Below are 10,650 nucleotides of genomic sequence, written 5' to 3'. Positions count from 1 at the left end.
TGCTTCAGTCTGTATTCAGATAACATCAACTCTTTCTTTAGCATTCGTCCATCAGAGAAATTGCTTCAATATTTTTTACCCACAGTAGTATTGCTAGCTGTATTTCCCTCCATCTTATTCCCCCTCTACCCCCATTTACTCTATTCTCTCTTCTTTCACCCTGTCCCTCCTCAAAAGTGTGTTGAATCTGATTATCCTCTCCCACAATCTTCCCTCTCTTCTATTACCTATAGCCCCTCACCTCTACCTGTCTCCTTTTCCCCATCCTTTTCCTCTCCTATTTTCCTCTAGGGTGAGATAGATTTCTATACCTAATTGAATGAGCATGTTATTTCCTCTCTGAGCCACTTCCAACGAGAATAAAGGCTCACTTGTTCCCTTCACCATCCTCCTCTTCCACTCCATTGCAAAAGCTTTTCCTTACTTCTTTTATGTGAAATAACTTACACCATTTAACGTCTCCTTTCCTTTTCTCCCATGTACATTCCTTTCTTGTCCATTAACTCCATTTTTTTTAATATATCATATCTTCAAATTCAGTTCCCTCCTGTGCCTTGTCTATATCTGCCCTAATAAATGAGAAGGTTCATATGAGTTTTCAGTATCACCTTCCAATATAGGAAAACAAGCAGCTCAACAGCATTAAGTCCCTCATAATTTGCCCTTCCCATTCACTCTCTCTATGCTTCACCTGAGTCCTGCACTTGAAGGTTAAACTTTCTGTTCATCTCTGGTCATTTCTTCAGAAAAGTTTGAAAGTCCCCTATTTCATTGAATATTTATCTTTTTTCTTGAAAGAGTATGTTTAGTTTTGCTGGATGATTGATTCTTGGTTGTAATCCAAGATCTTTTGCCTTCCAGAATATCATATTCCAAACCCTATGAAACTTAATGTAGACGCTGCTAAATCTTGTTTATCCTGACTGTAGCTCTACGAAATCTGAATTGTTTCTTTCTGGCTGTTTGTAATATTTTCTCCTTGACTTGGGAATTCTGGAATTTGGCTATAATATTCCTGGCAGTTTTCATTTTGGGATCTCTTTCAGGAGGTAATCAATGGATTCTTTTGATTTCTATTTTACTCTCTGTTTCTAGGATATCAGGGCAATTTTCTTGGAGAATTTCTTTAAAAATGAATTCTAGGGTCTTGTGATGACTTTAGGTAGTCCAATAATTTTTTAAATTATCTATCCTGAATCTGTTTTCCCAGGTCAGGTGTTTTTCCAATGAGATATTTCATATTTTCTTCTAGTTGTTCATTTTTTTTGGTTTTGTTTTATTGTTTCTTGATTTCTCACAGAGTCATCAGCTTCCCTTAGCTCAATTCTACATTTGAAGAAATTATTTTCTTCAATAAGTTTTTGTATCTGCTTTTCTATCTGGTCAATTCTGCCTTTTTAAAGGCATTCTTCTCCTCATTGGCTTTGTGGACTGCTTTTTCCATTTGACCTAAACTGATTTTTAAGATTCTTTTTTATTTCAGTATTTTTCGATAATTCCTTCACTAACCTGTATCACTCCCATTTCCCTTCCCATTTTTTCCTCTACCTCCCTTACTTGATTTTCAAAATTATTTTTGAGCTCTTCCCTAGTCTGAGGCCAATTCATATTTTTCTTGGAGAATTTGGATACAAAAGCTTTAAGCTTGCTAGTATCTGAGTGTGCGTTTTGGTCCTCCACAGGACCAAAGTAATTGTCTATGATCGTCTTTTTTTTTTCCTTCTGTTGCTTGCTCATTTTCCCAGCCTAAGACTTGATTTTAGCTCTTTGTTAAGGTGGGGATCTGCTTCCAGGAGAGATGCACTATCCCAAGCTTTGAAGATTTTTGCAACTGTTTTCAAGGCACACCCTCCAGGGACCTCAATTCCTTCAAGTTCTTGAGAGTCTCTGACTGTTCTCTGGCCTGTGTTCTGGTCTGTGGATGACCACAAGCACTCTTCTCTGCCCTGGAACTGTGAGGAGGGTCCCTGTTCCTGTGGCAGTAAAGTTCCTTTTCCTAGGACTGGGACCCCAGACTGTGACCTGGATCTCAGTATGTGTTAAGCAATAGTGCTGCCTCAGTGATAGCAAATAGACCTCTGCGGTCTCCCTCTACCCCCTTATCATTCGTGGGCTGAGAGCTCTGGATGCAATAGACAGGTGGATCCCTGCCTGGTGGCTCCCCAGGTCTGCTCCTGGTTCCCGGGGCTGGGTTTGTGCTGAGGCTTGAGCAGGACTGGGCTCTGTGCTCACTCTGGTGTGGCAGAGTTTTCCCACTGACCTTTCAAGTTTTCCTTGACAATCCCTGGGATGAGAGGTCTGGAAACTGTTGCTTATGCTGCTGCTGCTAGAGACCCAGGTGTCACAGGGGACCAGGCAACCCCTGGACTGTTCCTGGATGGCTGGAGCATGTCATTCTGGCAGCTGCACTGAAGACCTTTTCTAACCCAATGCAACAGACCCTTCCCTTGGTTCTTCCAAGTTCTTCTGGGCTGGAAAATTGTTTTACTCAATCTTTTTGTGAGGTCTGCCACTCTAGAATTTGTTTATTGTCATTATTTAAATGTATTTGTAGTGGTCTGGGAAGAGCTTGTGGGAATTCCTGCCCTTACTCCAATCTTGGCTCTGTTCCTCACCCCCCATTCTGCTTTTAAAGGTTTTTTTTTCCAATTTTTTGGTACCTTTTTAACTAAGTTCTTCATTTTATTTAATAGTTTTCATTTCTTTGACCAATTTATTCTCTACTATACTTATTTGAATTTTGAATAATTTTTTGCTCTTTAAAAAATAATCTCTTCACTCTTTTAGGATTTTGGAGGCCTCATTTCCATCTGCATTTTTATTAAAGGCTTTGCTCATAGATATTTCAAGTAATTATCTTCTGTGTTGCTCTTGAGCTTCCTTGTTACTTCAGTAGCTTTTTCTTTGTTCATTTTTTTCAGACTACTTCTTGATTTTGGACTTTGGTAGTGTTAGGCTCTTTTCATTTCTTGGGATAATCCTGGTCTGACCTTTTGTCTTTTATTTCTTATTGCATTCATGGATCAATCTGGGGGGCTTGTTAGTTTTTAGTACTTCCAGAGTATTGTACCATAGGGAGAGGTCTGTTCATTCCCTTTCTAGTCTGTAAATTCCTGACCTAGTTTGGGCCTATTGGTTTATGTGTGGTTGGGTTTCCTTAGACTGCGACTGAATTCGGTCAGCTTTTGTGTGCTAGAGGTTCCATGGTGTTAGTGACTGAATTACTAGTTCCCCTTTGCTTTTGGTCTCTTTTTCTGTTTTATTCTACTTCAGACTTAGGTGTAAGGATAAAGGTTAGAACTAAATCCTCTTGTTCTTAGACTCAGAGACACATGGCTATGGTTCTGCAATTGGTTTCTTATATCTTATACAACAGGTAGGATCATTGCCCCTTTCCTAATAGTGATTGCTCCCCTCTGGAACTGTCCTTTTCCCATAACTGTGATCCAAAACTCAGTAATGGTCAATAGAGTTGTCAGGTAGCATCTGTTTTTGTTAGGAGTGGTAGCACAAAGGTCCCCTATGATCTCTCTCTCTCTCTCTCTCTCTCTCTCTCTCTCTCTCTCTCTCTGTTTTTGTAAGACAATGGAATTAAGTGATTTGTCTAAGTTTACACAGATGGGTAATTATTAAATATCCGAGACTGGATTTGAATTTAGGTCCTCTATCTACTATGCCACCTAGCTGTCCCAGGATCTCCTTTTGCACAGGTGTTCAGTTCTTTTACCATCTTTGGGTTACTCTTTATCACTACTGCAATTACTCCAGACCTGTGCCATTTCAGCCAATTGCTTCACTGCTGCTGCTGCTACACTTCACTCCTGTCTAACCTATCCTAGTGTCCTATGCTACGTTGCCCTGACCTAGAAAAATGACTCACTATGACTTTTTCTTGGCTTTCCTAATGAGAATTAAGTCTGGTGCTCTTTATGGCTCTCACTCCATCATCTTGACTTCCTCCCTAGGAAGTAAAGTGAGCAGAAACAGGAGAACAATGGATACAATGACAACAGTATTATAAAAAGAAAACAGCTTTAAAAGATTTAGGAACTCTGATTATCACAATAACTAACCATTGAGATGTACCTTTTTTGCACATGGCCAATATAGAAATTAGTCTTGCTTGAATACATATATATACATACATATATGTATATATATATGTGTGTGTGTGTGTGTGTGTGTGTGTGTGTGTGTGTGTGTATTTTGTTTTTCTTTCTCATTCAAGGCAGAGGTGGAATGAAGGAAAGATGGTGGATTTTGGTTGATTACAAAAAATTAAAATAAAATGCTTGGGAGATCCTTGATTTAGAGGTAAAAGAGCATCTCTAATACCTAGTATTCCTTGAAGGTATATGAGGATATGGGAACCAATGTATAATCCCGAATTGATAGTGGTTTTCTATCATTCTGTTAAGTCACAGTATCAATATTTAGAGAGTCATTCTGGAGGAAGAAGTGAAATCTGAGCTCAAGGTGTGACTGGCATATAACTGACTCAGGAGTGTAGCATGGCAAATCCTGTCCTGGGTCATGGTGTCTCAGCAAAACAGAGTAGGGAATGTAATCAACTGCCACAAAACACATCCCCCCCAACACAAATACACAAATACACACACACACACACAAACACACACGGAGTCCTAAGCTTTAGGGAACTGAGTCAGACAATTGGTCAGTTCCTTCAAAATGTCCTATGTGTCTTGATTCAGTATTCATGTCCTAGCCTCAACTTCCTCTCATCTTGGTCCCTTTGATTAAACAGACATTGATATCAGTCCAACTTCGTTTTTCCTTTTGTGACTTCAGTCTTGGCCCTTCCCTTTCCCCTCTTCCGAAGATGAGATTTTTTCCATTCCTTGTCTGAGGGTTTGCCTTTTCTCTGGCACCTTGACAATTCTTTCCCAGAAAGGATGACAATGTTAAGAATATAGCTGTTCTTGACCTTGTGACAAAGAGTCATTATCACCCAAAGCTTCAGGAAGTTTATAGCATAACCCAATGCATAAAACTACTTCATAACACACATTATACAGGAAATAAACTCCCCAGAGCCTCCCTGCTCCACTACAAATAGGTCTCACCTGACTTCGTTTCAGCCTTAACACTAACCCAGTGGTCTAGCTTTTCATGCTTTTATTCAACTGTCCTCAGACAGCCTTAGAATAGGTTTGATTTCCATTATAGCTCCCAAACTGTCCTGTTAATAGTGCTAATATGATTGACTATCTGCCTTGATTGTTGTAGTGCAATCATCCTGCAAGATCTCATCAATCTTGACCCTAAACCTCATTACCATTCCTTATCCCTATGATTGCAAGGTGAAGCCATGAAATCCACCTCCATTTGAGGAGGGGCTTAGTTCAGAATATTTCATTTCTTTTTTTTTTAGGTTTTTTTTTTTTGCAAGGCAAATGGGGTTAAGTGGCTTGCCCAAGGCCACACAGCTAGGTAATTATTAAGTGTATGGGACCAGATTTGAACCCAGGTACTCCTGACTCCAGGGCTGGTGCTTTATCCACTATGCCACCTAGCTGCCCCTAGAATATCTCATTTCTTAACAGTTTGCTCTACTTTGGGACTTTTGGTTTGTCCTACCATATCCCTGGGTAGGGTACCTTTCTCAATCCTCTCCCCATCCTCCTTTTTCTCAACCTCCATTTGCCTTTTTTGTATTGTCTTTCTCCATTGAAAGCAGGGATTCTTTTTTAGTATCTTTAATCCTTAGCACAGTGCCTCACGTAAATTACTGATAGACCAAGCATGCAGGTATTTCTCCTACTTTTTTAGATGAAGAAATTGAGGCCTAGAATAGTTAAGTATCTTGACTAGGACCACATGGCAAATAGTGACTAGAACCCTATCCACATTAGTTGGTTGGATATTAGGTCATTTTCTTTTTGTGTCAATGTGTCATTTTCTTTTAGATCAGCCAAATGGAAACCTGGATGAAGGTCTTTTTTTGGTATGTGGAGTAAAACATTTTTAATGTATTTTATTTTTTCCAATTACATGTGAAGATAATTTTTAACATTCATTTTTCATAAAATCTTGAGTTACAAATTTTCATTCCTCCCCTCCTCCTAAGACAGTAAAAAATTGATATACTTTATATATGTGCAATCATGTAATAACTATTTCCATATTAGTCATGTTGTGAAAGAAAAAAGTTTGAAAAAATATTTACAAACAAAAACTATGAAAAAAGTAAACTACATGAAAATAGTATTCTTTGATTTGCTTTCATACTCCATCAATTCTTTCTCTGGATAGGGATAGCATTTTCTACCATGAGTCTTTTGAAATTATCTTGGGTCATTGTATTGCTGAGAAGAGCTATATCAATTGTACAATTCTGATGGCTGTACAGTTTTACCATTACTATGCACTATTCTTCTGGTTCTACTCATTTCACATTTTTTGTCAGTCTTTCCAAGTTTTTCTAGAATCTACCTGCTTGGTTTTTTTTTTTTTTTGCAAAGCAATGGGTTAAGTGACTTACCCAAGGTCACATAGCTAGGTAATTATTAAGTAGCTGAGGCCAAATTTGAACTCAGGTACTCCTAATTCCAGGGCCAGTTCTCTATCTACTCTGCCCCCTAGCTGCCCCGTTATTTCTTATGATACATAGTATTCCATTACATTGATATACCACATTTGTTCAGTCATTTACCAACTGAAGGACATTCAATTTCTTTTTTTTATTTTTAAAGATTTTATTTATTTTGAGTTTTACAAATTTCCCTCTAATCTTACTTCCCTCCCCCCACCCCCCATAGAAGGTAATTTGCTAGTTTTTACTTTGTTTCCATGGTATACATTGATCCAAATTGAATGTGATGATTCTCTCAGTTTCTAATACTTTGCAACCACAAGAAGTTATTTAAAATATTTTTATACATGTAGGTCCTTTGTCTTTTTTTTTTAATCATCACTCTGGGATAGAGACCCAGTAGTGGTACTGACCTAGGAGGGTATACACAATTTGACTGCCCTTTGGACATAGTTGGAAATTGCTCTCCAAAATGATTGGATCTGTTCACAACTCCACCAATAATTTATTAGTGTCCCAATTTTCCCACATCCTCTTCAACAATTCTCATTTTCCTTTTTTGTCATATTAGCCAATCTTTTAGTTGTTAACAGTACCTCAGAGTTGTTTTAATTTGAATTTCTCTAATCAATAGTGATTTAGAGCATTTTTCATTTGACTATAGTTTACTTTGATTTCTTCTGAAGAAATATGTTGTTCTGCTTGAGAGAGCTCTTTTCTGTCCCCAGTCCCCAGTGTCAAGGGAATCAGTGCTGAAAGAAAAACACTTTGTTTCAGAGAGACTAGTGATTATAGAAGAGAGTCCTAGTCCTCAGAGAACATATGCTGCCCTAATTTATGGTACTTTGAAGTTTGCAGAAGAACACATTTTCAATATACCTTTTCACTTATAATCTCAACCTTTTCTTATTAGGCAAGTTGTATGATAATCAAGTAAAGTTTAAATGGCTTTTTTCCATTAAATCAGCAAGGATTCAAACCAAATTATTTGAGCTTCTAGTTCCAGCTTCTTTCCTATATGTCTCTTCCCTTAGAAATCTGGGGATCAATTTCCTACATGACTGAACAAGGGAGAAAGATATAGGCTGAGGTTCTTTTTTTTTTTTTAGGTTTTTTTCAAGGCAAATGGGGTTAAGTGGCTTGCCCAAGGCCACATAGCTAGGTAATTTTAAGTGTCTGAGACCGGATTTGAACCCAGGTACTCCTGACTCCAAGGCCGGTGCTTTATCCACTAGGCCACCTAGCCACCCCTTGAGGTTCTTTTAACATAGTTCTTTTAACCTCTTATCATCCCAGCCTTAGGACAGACTTCTCAATTGCTTTTTGAGTGATTTTGTGGGAGAAAGAAGTTCAGAATAAATAAGCAGCCTCAATGCAAATGATTATTGTTATTGAAAACATCTTCCTCTAGGCTGGAGTCTTTTCTGGACAAGGGTCCTGAGATTATTTGAAAACCACCAGTCTTGGCTTTCATCCCTATGTCCCCATCCAGTGTTCTGAACAACAGAAGAGGGTAGTTCAGGAGACAGGGGCCATCTCAGTGACAGGGCAAGGCCAGCAGAATTTGATGCCCTTAGAAGATGGGCCTGGATCCAATGGGTTTGAATTCTGCCTTTGATATGTTAAAGATGGGTGACTGTGGCCAAAAAGTGACTACATTCAAATTACTTAATCTCTCTTGAATCACAGTTTCATCTGCAAAATGGAAATAATCATATTTATTATCAGAGGATAGTTGTGAGGAAAGTGCTTTACAAATCAGAAAACACTATATGAAATTTAAAAAGTTATCTTCCTTTCTTTTCAAAGATGGAGTTCACTTTCTAGATGGTCCTCAGATCATTGTTCAAATTTACAGGTGCATTTTATCCCACAAGTCTGAGCAGAAGTAGCAGTCAGTAGGAGAGGCAGATCTTGCCTTGACTATCAGTGAAAACTTTCTAATGAATAGAATAAAACAATGAAATAGAGGTAGTAGGCTCCTTCCTCCTTCAGAAAAAAAAAAACAGTTGGATGGCCACTTATTTCAGATGTCATGGAGGAGAATGGGTTATTTTTTTTTTCAGCTACAGTAATTCTTAAAAAATCATATGCTAAGTACAGAGGAACTGAGAATCCATAGGGTGAAGTGAATTCTTGCTTAATATGATTTGAACCGGAATTTCCTCCTCTGAAGGTCTTTCTAATGGATCAGATTCTGATTCAAAGACTCTTTGAAAAAGAGATATGACAGGCAGGTAGAAAATGATCAGGAGTGCTACTGCTCAGAGTAGGTTTGCTGGTTTGCTGTATTTTGATGGGATCATTCATACTAATAAAATACATAAGTAGTTAACTGATTAACCAGAATCTAAATTTATTCTCTTACCTAACTGGCAGAAAAATAACTGCCAAACGGAATGATCTTGGCTAGTCCACAATACATTTGCAAAATCAAATATCTGGCAGCCTGCTGTGGTAGCTATAGAGCTGGCCTCAAGTCAAGAAGATCTGGATTCTAGGTCTGTATCAATACTTAACTTCTCAGTGCCTTAGGTAAACTTTTAAGACTATAAACTAAGCTGTAGATCTGAATTGGCAGGAAACAAAGGCGCAAAGTCTACTCCAAAAAACAAAAAAGGACCTTAAGTCTACAAATGTTTATCAAGCTCTTGCAGTGTGTAGAACATTGCTGTGGGAAAAGATCCCTGTCCTCATGGACATTATTAGATGACACAGGGAGCAGTAATGTTAAAAAGGTATCTTGATTAGTGTAGACAGAGCAAAAATTTTTTTTACCTTAAAAAAATTTTAATTCATTTAAAGGCAATGGGGTTAAGTGACTTGCCCAAGGTCACACAGCTAGACAATTATTAAATATCTGTGGTCACAGCTGAACTCAGGTCCAGGGTCAGCACTTCATTCACTGTGCCACCTAGCTGCCCCCACATGTATGCTTTTTTTTCTTTAGAAAGATTTTATTAATTTTGAGTTTTACAATTTCCCTCCCCATTCTTGCTTCCCTCCCCCCACCCCCTACAGAAGGCATTGTTAGTCTTTATATTGTTTCCATGGTATACATTGATCTCAGTTGAATGTGATGAGAGAGAAATCATATCCTTAAGGAAGAAAAATAAAGTATAAGAGCTAGCAAAATTATATAATAAGATAATGTTTTTTTTTTCCTTCTAAATTGAAGGCGATAGTCTTTGGTCTTTGTTCAAACTTCACAATTCTTTCTCTGGATACAGATGGTATTCTCCATTGCAGACAGCCCCAAATTGTCCCTGGTTGTTGCACTGAAGGAATGAGCAAGTCCATTCAGATTGACCATCAACCCCCCCCCCCCCCCCCATTGCTGTTAGTGTGTACAATGTTTTTCTGGTTCTGCTCATCTCACTCAGCATCAATTCATGCAAATCCTTCCAGGCTTCCCTGAATTCCCATCCCTCCTGGTTTCTAATAAAACAATAGTGTTCCATGACATGCATATACCAGTTTGCTAAGTCATTCCCCAATTGAAGGATATTTACTTGATTTCCAATTCTTTGCCACCACAAACAGGGCTGCTATGACTATTTTTGTACAAGTGATGTTTTTACCCTTTTTCATCATCTCTTCAGGGTATAGAGCCACTAGTGGTATTGCTGGATCAAAAGGTTTAACATTTTGTTGCCCTTTGGGCATAATTCCAGATTGCCCTCAGGAAAGGTTGGATGAATTCACAGATCCACTAACAATGTAATAGTGTCCCAGATTTCCCATATCCCTTCCAATATTGATCATTGACCTTTCTGGTCATATTGGCCAGTCTGAGAGGTGTGAGGTGATATTTCAGTTTGCATTTCTCTAATAAGTAGTGATTTAGAACAATTTTTCATATGACTATGGATTGCTCTGATTTCCTCATCTGTAAAGTGCCTTTGCATGTCCTTTGACCATTTGTCCATTGAGGAATGGCTGTTTTTTTTTTGAAAATTTGACTCAGTTCTGTGTATATTTTAGAAATGAGTTCTTTGTCAGAAATACTAGTTGTAAAAAATGTTTCCCAGTTTACTACATTTCTTTTGATCTTGGTTACAGTAGCTTTGTTTGTGCAAAAGCTTTTTAATTTAATG

Source organism: Macrotis lagotis, chromosome 1 (assembly GCF_037893015.1).
Source record: "Macrotis lagotis isolate mMagLag1 chromosome 1, bilby.v1.9.chrom.fasta, whole genome shotgun sequence".
Taxonomy (NCBI): domain Eukaryota; kingdom Metazoa; phylum Chordata; class Mammalia; order Peramelemorphia; family Peramelidae; genus Macrotis; species Macrotis lagotis.
This window is presented reverse-complemented; position numbering follows the sequence as displayed.